The following is a 16,989-nucleotide window of genomic DNA, read 5'->3' as shown; positions in this document are numbered from 1 at the left end:
CCTTCTGATGAGACCCTGACAGAAGTAACAATCTGGTCCTAACTTCCTCACTTTACAGGTAGAGAAACTGAGGCCCAGGAAGTGACGTGCCAACGGTCACATCCAGAGCTAATAGGAAAGTTATGGCTAGAAGTCGGGTGTCCTGGCTCCAGGTGCAGTTTCTAGTCTCTCTTAGTATCTCAGTTGTTAATTCCACCAGGACGGGGATCATGGGCTCTGCTCAGAACCCAGGTCAAAATCACCATGGACAGAAGAGAATTCCTGACTTTCAGATATCCTTGTGAATCCCAACCCTTCACAACCAGCCTAGGGAGGGAAGCATTTTAAAATCAATCCTTTTACCATCCCTTCCATTTCTGAGATTCATTTCTGAGTGGCATCTGAATGAGAATTTTACAGACATTTCATTTCTCGTCCTTGTTATCATGCCTTTGCTGTCCTCCAGGAGCCAGTTAGGCCCGAAACCTCTGTGAGGCCCGAGGTGTAACTCTCTGGGAGTGGGGACTTGTGGCTTGAGGGGCAGTTCATCAGGTTGGCAGCATCTCCACAGGCAGCATGATGGTTGCAGGAGGGAACAGGGCCCCCAAGAAGGTAAGGGGGGCACAGAGAGATTAAATTTTTCAATGTCATGCTTCCTGTGCATTCCTTCATGGCTGAAATTTACATGTGTGGGGGAAAATCACAGTTTCCCCTGGAAGGCCTGAAAGGGAAAGCCAGAGCCATCGGACTGTGTTGCAAGTGGGTATACCCACCTGCAAGAGCTCTGTACTGGTGTGACTGGGAATCTTTTGACTTCTTACACGGGGTGTGTGGCTGTGATCATGACTGGTAACTGAAGTTTGTGCCTTTGTGGGTCTGTGACCATGTTTCTGGGATTGTGTGTTTGTGTGTGTGTGTGTGTGTGTGTGTTGTCATCCCTCCTATCTTTGTGACCATGTGCAGTTCAATGTGTGTTTCTTTAAAAAAAATTATTTCTCATTTCCTGCATAAATTACTCCATGTAAAAGGCCATCCAGAGCTCAGTTCCTAGCATCCTTTTTCAATAAAGCAGTATTATCACAGCCTAGTCCCAAAACTAGTCCCAGGAGAGGCTTTTCCTAGATTCTTTGTCAAACAAAATGTCAGCGACTCACCAAATGATGAGAAGAAGAATTCTTCTTGTTTATTTCCCAAGTGAGGCCGACCTGAAGCAGCTCAGCCTCTTTGCATCCTTTCCCTGGCTGGGCGGACCGTGGCAGGTGGGCAGGTGGACAGGGGTGCTGTGGAGGGCACCATGAAACCCCTAGGGCTCTGCGCTTTCACTTCACTCTTTACCCAGCTTTGTGACTTTGGGCAAGTCACAAAGTCACTTTTCTAGCTTCAGTTTCCCCTTTTAAAAAAAGGACTAATAATACCTACTTTATAGGGCTGTTGCAAGAATTAAATAACAAACTGGATACCATAGCTCTTTGTAAAGGACATTAGCATGTTGTGTGTATATATCCTCTGCTGAATATAGACATTTATTAATTCCTTTATTCAACAAATATTTATTGCACACCCAATATGTCCAAAATACATATTGTGTTCTGCAGAGATATATAGGTCTGAGACTCAGTTTAGGATGATATAATCTAGTGAGGTAGACAGAGTGGCAAACAGACAACCACAATCTGGTGGGATAAGTGCTAAAAGAATAGCACAGAGGATATTCTAGGCTTCTAGAACCATCCTTGCAGCAGCCATGAGGAGGATGGAGTAGACCTGTTAGGAGGGCCATTAGGAGGCTATTGCTGAGCTAAGGTGTGGTCGAGGAGCTAGAGAGGAGGAAAATGTAGTTCACTCCAGGTGGGGCAAAAATGGTTATAGCTTGTGCCAAGGTGCACTTATTTTCTGCTTCTGGAGAGATCTTTCGGGGCTGAGAAGGCTGTCTCAGAACCATGGTCATTCAGCAGGCTGGCTGGAGGAGGGAGCAGGGGCTCACTGGCTGGAGGGTCCGAGCCCTGGGGAAAGGAACTGCAGGGGAGTCATCAGAGAAGGGGCTGAGCCCAGCTGAGCAGAAAGGGAGGATGGAGACAGGCAGGGCTTTGCAGAGATATTCGAAGTGTTTCCAATGGGTCTGAAGTTTTCTCCAGGAAAGGAAATCCCACGGGAAAAGTTAAGGGCTGGTCTTAGTTGCGTTGAAAGGGACATTTGCTCTCCATGATGGAGTCCCAATCACCAATCTCTAATTTGTTTCTGGTCAGATTCTGCCCAGGTCTCTTGACTGCCTTTGGCATTCCTATTCATCCATTCATTACCTCACTTAATAAATACACATCGAGCCTGATGGTGGGCCAGAGCCGGAAGCACAAATGTGAGGAGCAACTTGCTCAGGAAGCTCAGAGTATAATGGGAGGGACACCTATAGGAGCATATAACAATCATTTAGTGAGATAGAGCCTGGACTTCACGGCTAAGAATTTTGAACTTTATTGTATAAGAGATATGGTCCCAGTTATTAGGGGAGCAGAAAGGAGGGAATGACTTACCCTGTGTGCAATACGGGGTTATGGAGAGACAATGTTACAGAGCTGAATCTTGAAGGATGAGTAGGATTTGGCCAAACAAGATCTGTGCAAACTGTCATTATCATCATTGTCATTAATGATGATAGTCACCATTTATGAAAGTATAGTCTGGGTCAGGGCTGAATACTTTACTATATGCTAGGCACATCACATGGGTGATGTAATACCACAAAATCCTAATAAATAATTTGTCAGTTAGCGATTATTGTTTGCATTTTACAGAAATAGGAAAACCAAGACTTACAGAAGTCACACAGCTAGGAAGAGTGAGCTCTAGGATTTGAATCCAAGTTTGTCTGACTTCAAAGCCTCTTCCAGGGGGCGCCTGGGTGGCTCAGTCATTAAAAGTCTGCCTTCGGCTCAGGTCATGATCCCGGGGTCCTGGGATCGAGCCCCGCATCGGGCTCCCTGCTCAGCAGGAAGCCTGCTTCTCCCTCTCCCACCCCCCCTGCTTGTGTTCCCCCTCTCATTGTGTCTCTCTCTGTCAAATAAATAAATAAAATCTTAAAAAAAAAAAAAGCCTCTTCCACTCTGCTGGACTATCCCTCCACATTCATTTATTAATATTAGTGCAGGAGTCCTCTGAAATAATCCCATAGTTTGGTCAAAAGCTCTTCATTCAGAGACACATTGAAATACAGAGAATTAGAATGCCTTTGGCAATAAATAATGATAACTAAATAGCAAACTTTCAACTGAACTGATTAAGCATTCATCTGAATTAGTATTTTCCAGTAACGGTCCCTCTTCATGTGACAGGAATGATACTTTCCATATCTACAAGGACACAGTACTAACCTAAGTATGGATGGCAGGGATAAACGAAATAGAAGACACAGATCTTGTCCTCAAAGACATATGATGCCATTGAGGAGATGCAGATTAACACAGAAAGCAGAAGGTCACAAAATAGAGTAAGCCTGAGTCACAGGGTGGGGGTGCAAGAGGTTGACTTCATTCAGTTGCTGAAGATCAGAGAAAGACAAGCCTTGAGCCGGTCTTTGAGGAAAGGGGACCCGAGTAACTGCAGGACCTTGATGGAGCTGGACACCAGAGAGGAAGGGGGAGCAAAAGACCCTCCAGAAGGGCACGTGGCCTAGCCACGGGGGCACAGGGCTCAGGCATGGTGTGCACTAGGTCGTGAGACAGTGGCAGCCTAGCCTGGCTGGAGATACGTTCGGGTTGGAAAGATCCAGGGGATTCGGTAGGAGATGTAGGTTTGGGCTGATTATGGGGGACAAAATGGAAGCTAAGAAATTCGAATATTGCCTTCTTAGGCCCTGGCAAGCCATTATACATTTTTGAGCAGGGGAGAATCGGTATAAACGAGTCTGTAAATCATCTTAGCTTCCAAGGAGGCCCTCTCTCCCTAGAGGAGTGGAATCTGGTCTCTTTGAGACCAGCCTTGTTGCTCTGGTGATATGTGAGGCTTTCACTGGGATAGGTGAGTTAAGCGTCTGCCTTCGGCTCAGGTCATGATCCCAGGGTCCTGGGATCGAGCCCCACATCGGCTTTCACTGGGATAGGTGAGTTCAACAGCTGATACAGAGCAGTCAGAGAATGAGATCACACTGTCAGGTCCAGCTTTTGGTGTACAATGATGAAGACTGATGATGAGGATAGTGATGATGGAACAGAATTCAAAGGGTGAAGCGTTTGACCCACATCACCTAGCAAACCCATGGCCAGGCTTGAACGAGCTGCCATGCTTCCTTGGCTTTCTCACCCCAGCAAGGAGGTGAGAGCAGCCTTAGACCCTCACAGATGTCTGCCATTGGGGAGGTGCCTGAGGGTCCTGCCATCACCGCACTCATGCCAGAATAGTCCCTGGGGGTGGGTTCCAGAGCGAGAACAGGCTCTTTCAAGGCTCTTAGGCCAAAGGAGACAACGACTCTGATGTTTTTTGCTCCTGGGATAGATACAGGATGGGGCAGCTTTCCCAAAGTGGACAGGAGACGGGCCTTTGGTGTAGACTTCTAGCCAGAGACTTCAGAGGCCCAGGGTTCACCCCTGTCCTGTTCATCTGCAAAAAGTACGAGTTGGCAAAACAGGCAAAGGCGTTCTCTGGGGAAGCCTGCCCGTCCTTGTCAGAGGGTGCCCTGGTTTAAAACCTGAACAGGCCGGGAAGGGCCTGACCAGAGCCAGAGAACCAGGAGTGGAGGCTGCTCCATTTCCTGGAGATCTTGTAGGGACAGAAGGGACTTCATCTTCAAGATGAAGCTCCTGCCTCCTTCTTTGTCCCTGAAACCATCTGGGCCATCGGGTCACCCAGGGCCCATGTCTTCCCATCCATCTCTCTCTCTCTCTGTCTCTTTCTGTCTGCCTCCCTGCCTGTCAGACTGCCTGTTAATTAAGCCCAAGTCCTCGGGACCGGGCTGGTAGTGTTGCAGGCCACACGCTAGTCTCTAGAGGGGAGGGATTTCGTAGGGCAACAAGAGGGAGGGTGGTGTGTCTCTCTGGCCAAGATGGAAAAAGAGACACTCCGGCCCCTCCCTCAGGCAAGGCAGGCATGAGTGTGGAGAGACAGCGGGACTCCCAGAGCTGCGCCCGGATAGGACGGGGGGCCGCGACCCCCGAGCCATCTCCTCTCCACGCCCCCCGACCCCAGACCGTCTCTCATTCTCCTCAGCGCTTTCTGTCATGTGCGTTGCCCTCCTTATGCTCAGAGGAGTCGCTGACAGTGACAGAACGGAGATTACTAAGCTGGAAGCTTTCTCCAGGCTGTTGGGAACTAGGTAGTTGTCAGTTCTAGGAAAGGAGAAATCTGTGTACATTGTAGCCCTGCAGCGGTGCCCCGCATGGGGGCATGTGGCTGTCACCTCAGACCGTCCCTCCTCCCTCAAATGTGTCCTTAATGCCTGCGCGGGGGCAGGGTCGGCTTCTCGTCTCTACTGTGGCCGTGGCTCCTGTCTGAGGGGCTCCGGACCCTCAGTGCCACCTTAGGGGTGGCGGTTAGAGGCAGAGCTAGAGCTAGAGCAGAAAGACAGACAGACACGGAAGAGCCTGTGGCTGCACCAGGACATGGAGAAGGAGCTCGGGCCCCTCAGTCAGAAAGGATACAACAAGCGGCGCCTGGGGGGCTCAGTCGTTAAGCGTCTGCCTTCAGCTCCGGTCATGATTCCAGGGTCATGGGATCAAGTCCCACATCGGGCTCCCTGCTCAGCGGGAAGCCTGCTTCTCCCTCTTCCACCCCCACTGCTTGTGTTCCTGCTCTCGCTGTCTCTCTCTGTCAAATAAATAAATAAAAATCTTAAAAACAAAACAAAACAAAATGAAAGGTTTCCTAGAGGGCGCCTGGGTGGCTCAGTTGGTTAAGCGACTGCCTTCAGCTCAGGTCATGATCCCAGAGTCCTGGGATCGAGCCCCACATCGGGCTCCCTGCTCGGCAGAAGCCTGCTTCTCCCTCTCCCACTCCCCCTGCTTGTGTTCCTGCTTGTTCTCTCTCAATCTCTCTCTCTGACAAATAAATAAATAAAACCTTAAAAAAAAAAGAAAGGACACAATTAGAGGCTGAAGGAGCCAGCAGGCAGGGCTTCCATGCTTCCACAACCTGACCCAGACCCTCTCTCTCCCCCACCCCTACACTGTGGACTTGGGCAGAGGAGGGGGTGGTGAGGCCGGCAGCCAGAAACAGCAGTAGCCACACATTGGAAGGTACAATTATTTCCTTATTATCTAGACTGTGAGTACCTCGAAGCCAGGGAGAGCGTGTGTGTGTGTGTGTGTGTGATCTTTGTATGCCCAGACCTCAGTACATGGTAGGTTCATAATACATGGAGGCTAAATTGAAGCAATGTGCACCTGCCCAGATGGGTGCAAGGAGGGGAGGAAGGAAGAGTAAAAAACTCCCCAAGAACAGAGCTTCCATCTGCCAAGTCGGCCCCAGACACCTGGGAAATGAGGCAGGGGAGGCTGACAACCGCAGAGCTCCCAGGGACGGCCCACCCCACAACTCAGGGCATATCCACCCCTGCTTTCTTCCGGGAGCCCAGCATTTACTCAGCACTTACTCCTGCAGGCACTCTCTCTGGATGGGTAAGAACTACAAGAGCGAAGACAAGGGGGGAGGTTGGAATCGCAAAATGTCAATGTCTGGAATCAGAAGACATGCCACTTGCTGGCTGGTTTTTGAGGCGAGCCCAGTACCTAAGCCTCCTTATCCACATCTGTAAAATGGAAACAACCACCTGGCAAAGAAAAAGGCGTCCCTCATACATTGCAGATAGGATGTAAATTGGTGTGACCTTCCTATAAGTAATTCGTAAAAATTTTTAAAAAGTGAACATACCTTTGGATTTGGCAGCTCCACATCTAGAAGCTTATTCTAAGACAATGATCAAGTCTGGAGCAAAATTCAGCTATAAGAATGGGCATTATTTATAATAGCAAAAACTGGAAATAATCTAGACAACAAATGATGGAAATTTGGCTGAATAATTATAGTACATCCATAAATGGAATGTCATTTAACCACTAGGATTATAATGTATATTTTCCTTATATGCAAAGGTGTTTATATGTTACAAATATAAAAAGCTGACTACAGAACAGTCTATATAGTATGATCCTGTTTTTAAGAAAGAAGAGTTTTATTCTACATATTAACTGTGGTTATCTTCGTATTGTGGGATTACAACTCACTTAAATTTTCTCCCTCTTATCTGTTTTGTACTAATCATCATATATTGTTTTGTAATGATAATGAAAATTAAGTTGTATTAAAACAATGACCTTTATAGGTTGCTTTAAGAGTTAAAGAAGTTATTATATGTGAAAGTCCTTTGTAAACTGAAAAATTACAGGCATAAGACAGGGTCTCTGCCCATGAGGAGCTTACAGTTTGGAAAGAGATGAAAAATACATAAGATAACTATAGCATGAAACAGAATGTGGCAAGAGCTTCCAGAGAATGATAAACAGCATGTTACTTGGAAACACAGAGGAGGTAAAATTACTTGTGGTTCTAGAGGAAAGAGCCAGAATGTTTGAGTTGAATATTGAAGAATCGCTAAGGTCCTGTCAGGTAGAAATATAGAACTGGGGCCGCAGGAGAAGCGGGAAGCTGCTGGACAGGTTTGGAGAATGGGAAATGCTTGCGTTTGGATGGAGGGCAGAGAGCCTGCGGCTACTGGAGAGAAAGAGTCCAGCAGGGCGGTTTGGAGCCAGACTGCAGACACCTTGAAGGCTGCACTTGGTAAAATGCCATCAGTGAACCCTTGTTGGTGCCTTTGATGAGTAGGGAGTCACTGAAAGTTCTGGGGAAGGAGCTGACACCGCGGCAAACCCCTCAGGAGTAGTGGGGTCCTGCCTCGTATGGGGCCTGGGATGGATGCAGAGTGAGGGCATCTGCCTGGGAAGCTCAGTCTGGAGGCAGCTGACAAGCTGGAGGGGCAAACTGTGGGGATGACGAGGGGCCTGGCAGGCATGGCCAGGGACAGGACCCATCCTTGGTTGTGTCACTGGGCATGGAAAGGAGGGAAGACCATCTTCTGCCCTGATGGGAAAGGGATGGGAAGTGGTGGCAGAGTGAAATGAGGTGGGGCTCAGGGAAGGAAGAATAGGACACGTCTCCTGGGTTTGCAGCCTGGGGGGTGGGGGGCCAGAGAACTGGGAGCCATTCACAGAATTCACCCACGGCCCCAGGGAGAAGGAACAGGCTTGGGGTGTGGAGAGTGGGACAAGAGTAATCTGATGCTCAGGACACGTCCTCCCTTAGTTGGTTCTGATCCCTTGGGCCTCTCTGTGTGGCTGTCCCAGGGCTGGCACTGGCCAGGGGGGCCTGACCCTCCTGCTGCTTTGAATGTGTCTCTATTCCTCAGCTCCTCTTGGGAGGAGTCTGGGGTGTGGGCAGAGGGTTTGTTGTCAACCCAGTAAGCTTTTGTTAATGGAAATTCATTAACCAACCTCCCTATCTTGGAAGCTTCTCTCAGCTCATCCCGTCCTCCTGGCATGCCCCAGCTTACTCTTTCCTGCAGGCGAGAATTCGTACCCCCTCAGGATCCGGGTGCTTTGTCTCTGCCACCCTCACCCCCAGTGGTGCGTGTGTTGGTGTGCGCATGCACACGCGCACACACACACACACACACACACTGGAAGGAAGGCAGGAAAGTCTTGTTCAGGCAAATGTCTGAATTTCCATTTCCCCACTGCAACTCCCAGCCCAGGCCACTGTTTAGCTCCTCCTGTTGTCATGTCACTAGTTAATTACATTCTTTACTGAGGTGCAAATGTGTTTTTACAAGGAGACTAAGATGGTGTTAACTAGGAAGGAACTGTGAATGTTAAAGATGCATTTACCTCAGCTTGTAAGGCTGGGGCTCTTGGCTGGAAGTGCTCCCCGAAGCTGCCCTAAAAATGCAGCCTGGGCATCAAGCCCCCTCCTCCCCCCTCCCTCCCATGACCCTGCCATCCTAACCCCAAATGCAGCCTCCTTGGGGTCAAATTAACAACTCGATCCGTAAGGAGAAAACTAATGTGAGTGTCTGGGAAGTGTCAGGCCAGGCCTTAGAACAGTGCAGACCACTGACCCCAGTTTCTAAACGTCTTGGTTCATTTCAAATATTGAGAACCGAAAGAATTCCCTTCGATCTAAAAATAAATCAGTAAGTAGTCCAGCCAAAGCCAACTTTAGGCCAAGGCTGTCCTTCACTACCAGTCTCTGCTTGGGGTCCAGTGCCCTCCTGACTCTTCCTCCCTGCTGCCCACAGACCCCCTCCCCCCCACCCATTAACGTCTCCCCAGACCCTCAGCCAAAGCCTGCCCTTGGAAAAGGATCCAACTCAGCCGCACATCTGAACAGGTGTGACTGCTACCCTTCCTTTGAGTTTCCTACAGTTTAAAACAAGAAGCCCCGCCCTACTCAGGGCCCAGAATCCCTCAGAGACCTGTCCACACTTTGGGGGAGAGAGGGCCACGTGTACAACTGATATCAGGAAACCAGACAGGTGACCACAGGGCACTTGCAACTGTGTGACGAGGATTTGGGCTCTCAAATGGCTCGGTGGGCCTGAGCAGCCACACCGAGGAGAAAGACTGACATCGTAAATATGGCGGGGGGGGGGGCCCTAGAGCAGATGGCATATATCCCTTGGAGCCAGAGTGGGTGCCCCCTTGTTCTCTGATCGCCCGGGGCCTCTAATCCCTTCTGAGAGCTGCTCTGCCCTTTTTTCTGTAGGTGCTTTGACGCTAGCTGACAGGAAGAATTTCTGGCCCAGCTGGGAGTGAGAAGAGGGAGTGAGTCTCCTGAGAGCCATCCTCGAGTCCGCCAGGATCACCCGAACAGTAAGAAATGCTCCTCCATCCTTAAACACAGAGTGAAACCCTCCAGGCAGACGATCTTTTCTTCTGAAAACCTCGAGAAGCAGCCATCACATTAGCTGGCACTTAGCGTATACAAGCTGGGAACCCCCAGTACTGTGTTATTTTTCTCATGTCCTTCCTCCTCAGCTCCTTGAGGACAGGGCCAGAGCTGTGCCTCATCCCTGCGCCCCTCTTTTCTTCTCCGTAGTCTGGGAACAATAAAGTGTTGTCCGTGCCGATGCCGATGGATGGGCTGTTGCTTACATCCACGATGATGATAACCTTTGTATAACCTTCCGGAACAAGCATTATCACCTAAGACTCGCCTGGGGGGTCTTTGTTAAGAGGCACTACCTGGGCCTCACACCAGAGTCTGAGTTTCTAAGCCGAGGTTAAGACCGGGAATCTGCACCCCGAGTGTTCTTGATGAACACAGAAGAAACTGCATCCCAGGTGTTTCTTTTTTTCTTTTTTTTTTTTTAAAGATTTTTTATTTATTTATTTGAGACAGAGAGAATGAGAGACAGAGAGCATGAGAGGGAAGAGGGTCAGAGGGAGAAGCAGACTCCCTGCCAAGCAGGGAGCCCGATGCGGGACTCGATCCAGGGACTCCAGGATCATGACCTGAGCCGAAGGCAGTCGCTTAACCAACTGAGCCACCCAGGCGCCCCATCCCAGGTGTTTCTGATGAACTCTGAGAAATAGTTCTTTAGAATGTGTAAGGCATTTTGAATGGAGAATCTCATTTAATCCTCTTATCAGATAGGGATTTTTAAATCCCCTTAAGTAACTCCATGATCTCAAAGACATTAAGTATCAGTATAGGCAGGGATTTAGAAATCCAGTTATCCAAAACAACCCTTCTTTCTTTCCACTATGCCATGATAAGGGCCGGATCTGTTATGGTGAGATTGGGCCCCAACCCCAGAGGACACTGCCCAGGACTTTCGTAAGTTTCCCTGCTGTCTCGGGCCTGCCGTGACCTTACAGGTCATCAGCTTTCATTTTGGGGGCAGTCATCATTGCCCAATTCCTCACAAAAGCTGGTTTCCCTGGAGAGAGGGAGAGGGGACAGTGAACCAGAAAGGCGAACGTTCCTGGGGCCAGCTCCCCAAGTTAGCAAGGCCACAGACATTCCAGAGGAGCATACCGGCAGAACTGGCCCCCAAAGCTTGTCCTGGTTCCTATGCCTTCTGGCCATTTGGGGAGCTCTGTGTTTTAGGTGTATGAAGGAGTGGGGAGCATGCTGAAGCATGCTGTGGCTTACATGCCAGAGGAAAGGAGAAAAAGGCACACGTAGGGAGCTCAAGCCTTCACCCTGAGTGTGGGTTCGGCGATGCCCATTTCAGGGACAGGCTGACAATCTCTTCAACACCCTTCGGAGCCTGTGTGCACAGCAATGTGAAAGGGAGATCGCTGCAGACCATAGTTGTGGTGAGGGTTTAAAGAAGATGGGGAGATGGTTAAAAAAGAGAGAGAGAAAGAAAAGAAAGAGAAAAAAGGGACAGGGTTAGAGACTCCTGGTGAACCAGGGTGGACAGGTGTTGTCACCAAGTCCAGTGGCTTTCTCAGGGCCTGGCGATCGCACTGAGCTGCTTCTTGCTGACTACTCAGTAGAGTCCTATTTCTCTCCACGCCAAGGCTGCAGATGCTCGAGTCCAAACAGGCCAGACCATGCCTATTTATTCTAGACGTGCTAGAATAAAGGGAAGGATGGAAACGGGTTGAGGGACTGCTAACGCCTGCCGAGGCCGTGTCTTTCCATCGGAGGGAAAGTTTCCATGGATGACATAGAGGCGACCTCACATGGCCCCCTGACCTCCCCGTCCCTCTCCCTCCACCCCACCCCCCCACTGCCCACCGGACTCTCTTGCTGAGTGCCAGTCTGGTCCATTCCGGGCACTAAACACAGTTGACCCCGTTGCTGGGATCGGTGCAGTCGGCAAGGACAATTTTTGCAGCTAACGCTGGAAGTGTGGCAATCAGAGGAACCACCAGCTGTCTCGCTTAAATTCTTAGCTCTCTCGCTCTCTTTTTTTAAAATCGTTTTGCTTACATAATCCACCCCCTTTTTATTTTCTAATTCTCTCCTTGCAAAGCTGGCACCAGAGGGGAAGGGCTGGGGCGGAGGGGGTAGCAATTACACATCAGTTTGGGGAGCATTTACATTTTGCAATTACAATTTTAAAAATAAGCTTCGTTAATGATCTCCACGTGTCAACGACAAACCCTAACTGACATACTCTCCTGGGCTTGCCTGCCTCCCCCTGCAGTCAGAGGCTCGGTGGAGGCAGAGGTAACTAGGGAGACACAGGGGGCAGCATCGGAGGGGCCCGCAAGAGCCATCAGCGTGCCCTTGAGGTTGGTGGAGGACAGGTGTGCGGCTGAGCACCTCGAAACCTAGAATTCGGGACTCCAGCTTCCCTCCTCTTCCCTGCACTCGTACCCTCCGAGGTGGGAATTTTCAGAGCCCTGTTGGTGAAGCGTAAATCCTAGTCCCCAGGAGCCAGCCGGTGTGCCTGGATACTCATGGACTGGGTAGAGGGACTGATCACACAGGCGGGGCTCAGGAAGGGAACAGGATTAGTTGTATTGCAGTTTGGGAAGGACGTTTCTCCTCTTACAATTGGCTAACCTATATTTCATGAAGCCCTCTGATCTCTTGGGCCAGCACTTTGGAACCAGACACACCCAGATTCAAATTCTAGCTCTGCTATTCGTTGGCTGTAAGATTTGGGGCAAGTTAAGTGACTTAAGTTTTCTGACCAGCATTGTCTTTATGCAATTGGGATAATGGTATTTACCTTAGAAGGCTTCTTTGAGGATTAAATGAGATAATGTACGAGAAAGCACCTCATCCAGCAGCTGGCCCTCGAAAAATGCCCTGTAAAGGTCAGCTCCTCACCACGCCCCTCCCCAGGAGCCCCAACATGCTTCCTCCTGTCCGCATTAGAGCTGTCTTTCCAGCTACGGGGGACACTAAGGAAGGGTGATCTGGTCTGATTCTGCCAGGTCTCCCCTCCAAGTCAAGCCATCTGCACCCTGAGCAGCTCCTGAAGGGGACCTCCCACCCCCTCCCACACACCCCTGCCTTGGCCTCAGGCCTCCGTTCCAGCCTTCCACCTCTCCTGGGCTGGCTCCCGACTCTGACTTTCAACAGCCCACTTCTCTTTTCTGGACACAACTTCAATGGAGTGACCTTTTATCAGGCCCCACCTATGTCCTTTATCTGTGAAATGAGGGAGGTGGGCCAGGCGCTCTCCGAGGTGCCTTTCAGTCTTGACATCTGTAAGGCTCAGATGCTCCTTCTCTAGAAGCTTCCTCTCAGCCTGTTATCCGCGTGGAAGGCTTTCATCTCAAGCAGCTTCATCCAGGCCAGTCTTGGGACTGACCACGTATCATCAAAAACTGACATTTGTTACTTGAAACATACATAAAATAGCTCTTCCCTTTGGCAAAACCAGAGAGGAATCTTATAAAAATCTGAGACAAGGAAGACTTCCAAAAGCAGGCCCCTTGGCATAGGGTGGAGAACATAGAAAGGGACTGTATTTTACCGGTTCGGGTGCTTAGGCGAACCACAGTTAAATATTATGTTTTACATATTGTTCTAAAAACTTGCTTTTTTAACCTGGCCTATGTAATGGGCAGCTTTCCAGGTCAAAATAGATTGACTCCATTGTTTTTAACTGATGCATAGTATTCTCTTCTGTGGACATTTCATTATTTATTTTAGGTATTTTTAAAATTAGAAGTAAAGTATGTACATGAGGGAAAAACAGTGTAAGAGATATAAAATAGAATGAAAAGGGTCCCTTCTTTCCCCTACCTCTACCCACAAGGTCCAAATGACCCAAAGTCAACGACAATGAACAATCTCTGATTTTAGTTATTTGGTGGCTGGTGTTTACTATGTTATATAATATGCTTAAATCCCTCTTTTTAATTTGTGTATTTATCTATTCACTCCTTGCTATGAAAGCCGGGAAAATTAGCACACATTCTCCCCTTCCACTTTGGATTAGTTTGATAATTTTTATTAAGCCATATTTGACACTATGTTTATTATATAGTATTCTATAGAATACAGTGTGTTTATATATTGTGTGGTATATACTATATAGCACATAGTGTTATATATAATGAACTCTAAGTGATATATATTTAGTATAATAGTAGCTTTACAGATTTAGAAGATCTACAGTCTATCACTGTAGTTCCCTTTGCATTCCAACTATAGGTTGATCATAAGATGGAAATATTATCCAACCACAGAACTAAATAGCGTGATTTGACCAAGGGAAAGGAAACGGAACCGTCTGTCATTACAACTTGGCCGCTGCAGGAGAATCTTCCGAGAGCCCCCACATGTACTGCTTGCCCCTCTTCCCCGCCTCCCCAGCTCTCTCCCTCCCCGCTGGCTCCCGCTGGGCCACCGCCATGTCTTGCGTGGATGCTGTCCCCTTCCTCTGATTCCTCTGTTTTACTGGAATACCACCTCTAATTATTTCTGATACGGATGAGTGGGAAATAAATTCTCAGTTCTTACGTGTCCAAAACAGACTTTTCTTTGCCTTCAAACTTGATTGATCTTCCGATGGAGTTCAGAATCCCATGTTCAAAACCTGTTTCTCTTAGGTTTCAAAGACGTTATTCTACCATCTTCCTATTTCCGATCTTGCAATGAGAATTTATGAAAACTTTCAGTTTGCTTTGCTTTTGCAAGTTCGAAAACGTCACCACTGTGTGCTGAGGCTTGAGATTTTGTTTGCTCCTTTCTTTTTTTCATTAACCGTGCTCACACCCTGGGACCATTTTCGTTCTGAAGTCACCTGTCTTGCTTCAGCGCAGGGAAATTGTCATTTCATTATTTCTTTGTTTATCCTGCTCACTTGGCTCTGTTTCCTCCTGGAAACTCCACAGCCCAGCACAGAGCCTGGTGAATAGTAGGTGCTCCATTAATGCTTGCCGAATTTGTTGCTTGGGACCCCGATTCTACATAGGTCCCTATTTTCAACTCGCCGCGTGGACTTGGACAAGTTTTCTCGTTTGAACAGAGAGGTCAGGCCTCATGACTGCTCAGGATGCTTCCACTCTGCCTGTCCTCTGGCAAACTGCCCTGGAGCCTTGAGTCCCTGCTGCTCCTGGGATTGGGGAAGAAGCTGAGGAGTGAGAAGTGAGGGGAAGGCGGAGGTTGGGCAGTTGGGCCGTCAGTGGCCAGCCTCCCACGACAGACATTTCCCTGAACCTTTCATCTGTTCAGCAGCCCCTGCCTGTCCCCCTTGGGGACCTCTCTCCTTGACCTTCGCCATCATTCTTAAAGGGGCCTCCTTTCCTCTTCATCTGTGCTCCCTCTACCTTCTCAGCTCACCTCCACACAAAGCTCCCGTTAGTGAAATAATCCCTGACCATGGCAAGTGTCTCATTAAGTGAGATCTTTTTTTTTTTTCACTTTTATGACATTCCAGGACAAAGAGACAGCAGACTTCCCTCCGCAATCCTGCACAGCAGATGCTCTGACCAGAGACAGCCAGGCCCTAAAAAGAGAAGAAAGATTAGAGGGCCCCGCCGATAGATAGCTTGGATCTGCCCCAGGCTTAGGCTACCTTGTGCCCTGGGGGAGGCATCTTGGATGAGAATTCCCACTTGCTTCTCTTCTCCACCCCAGAGACTGGCTCTGGGAGCAGACACCTCACACGCAGCTTCCCTGACTGCCCAGACCAACCTGCTCTGGACAGAACCTCTAGATCTGGGAGCCAAGATGCTTTCCACCTTTTCCCTGAGAGGGCCAGACGCTGGAAGATCCAGATTCACAGGGGCTCAGATCCCAGAAGATCACTATCTAAGTCAGAGCATCCTAATTGGTCCCTAAGAGCCAGAGTCCACTGTCTTCTCTCTTCTTCCATCCCCTGGTCCTTGCCTTGCCATGGGAAGTGGCATCCCCTCTTACTGGAGAGAGAAGAGGGGAAAGTAGAGGCACAATTTTGAACTTCAAGGCCACAAAGATTCTGTATCAAAGGCAGGAATGAGAGCTCAATGATAGAACACGAGTTGGCATTGCAAAAAAAGCAGAATTAAGGTTTGAGGTGAGTTCTAATTTTCAGACAAGCTGCTAGTATTCAAAGATTCTGCTGCTAATATGAAACGCTTCTCCTTGGTGCCTGAGTACAGCAGAAAGGGCCAGAAGATGACTAAAGGTTTCCCTATTAGAAGCCAGAGAACTGCAGACCCCTTTCCAAGGCTGGAGTTTGAAGGGGCTGGGGCTTGGCAGGGGACAGGCAGGAGCCAGTGGGAAGGAGAACACAGCCCTGGTCCTCTGCACTTTGTTTAGCTGCTGCCTGCTTGGGAGGCTGTGGGTAACAACCCCGCAGCTGGCCTGCAGAGATGTCCTCACTGGTCACCCGTTCGGACCGCTGCCCAGGATCCATCAGGCTGGGAGAGGAAGAAGACAGAAAGGAGGGTGAGCAGGAAGGGACTTCTGCAGGGGGATAAAGCTAGAACTCAGGGAGATATGACAAGAGATGGGATGCCCCCTATGGATGGCCTGCCACAACTTGAAAAAGCCAATGCTGCTCAACTGGATGGGCTTTCCAAAGCTAGAGCCAGGTGCCTCTGAGCCTGTGAGTCATGGGCATACTTCCCTCCAGAACAGGCACTTCTTTGCAGCTGTGGGTGGTCCCTGGAAAACCAGGGGCGGGTGGGGAAAGAAGTCCAAGCGGAGACAGCCACGGAGAGCAGACGGACAGCGGACTGCACGCTCCCTTCCAGCCCACCCCGCCCTGGGGGGGCCCCACCTGGGCCGCAGCAGGGTCCCGCAGTCCTGGCTGACAGGAAGGAGACGCTGACGGAATCCCAGTCGTGGTGAGTCAGAGCCCTGGCCCCAGCACCACGGAGTGTGGGGTCAGGGCCCTGGCTGGCCCCGCTTTCGCACAGCATGCGTCCCCAGACTCCGACTCCCAGACAGCTAAAGCACACATTCGAATTCCCAATTACACATCGCCCCTTTGATGCAGCCCTCCCCCACAGATTTCTATCATTTCATACGTGTCCTTTAATTTTATTCCTTCCCTTCGTAATTGAACCCACAGTCCAGTGAGTCGACGATGGAGATTCAGTATGAGTCTCTTTCAGCACGATTCAT

General features: G+C 49.4%; 1 protein-coding gene across 14 annotated transcripts in view; it reads left to right on the top strand.

The window, feature by feature from the left end:
- The window catches only part of PKNOX2 (PBX/knotted 1 homeobox 2), a 293,351-nt gene that overhangs the window by 188,921 nt on the left and 87,441 nt on the right, over window positions 1-16,989 (top strand). For 11 of the 14 annotated variants that reach the window (XM_081799167.1, XM_081799168.1, XM_081799173.1 and 8 more), the window contains one exon: window positions 9,724-9,830. The exons of the other annotated variants lie outside the window; for them this stretch is intronic. The gene's annotated coding sequence lies outside the window, so the exon portion shown is untranslated. The remainder of the gene's footprint in view (window positions 1-9,723; window positions 9,831-16,989) is intronic. 14 annotated transcript variants of the gene reach the window in all.

The sequence above is a fragment of the Leptonychotes weddellii genome, chromosome 11 (assembly GCF_054177405.1).
Source record: "Leptonychotes weddellii isolate Sample4059 chromosome 11, ASM5417740v2, whole genome shotgun sequence".
Lineage (NCBI taxonomy): Eukaryota > Metazoa > Chordata > Mammalia > Carnivora > Phocidae > Leptonychotes > Leptonychotes weddellii.
Note: the sequence above shows the minus strand (reverse complement) of the source record. Positions and strands in the feature narration are given on the sequence as shown.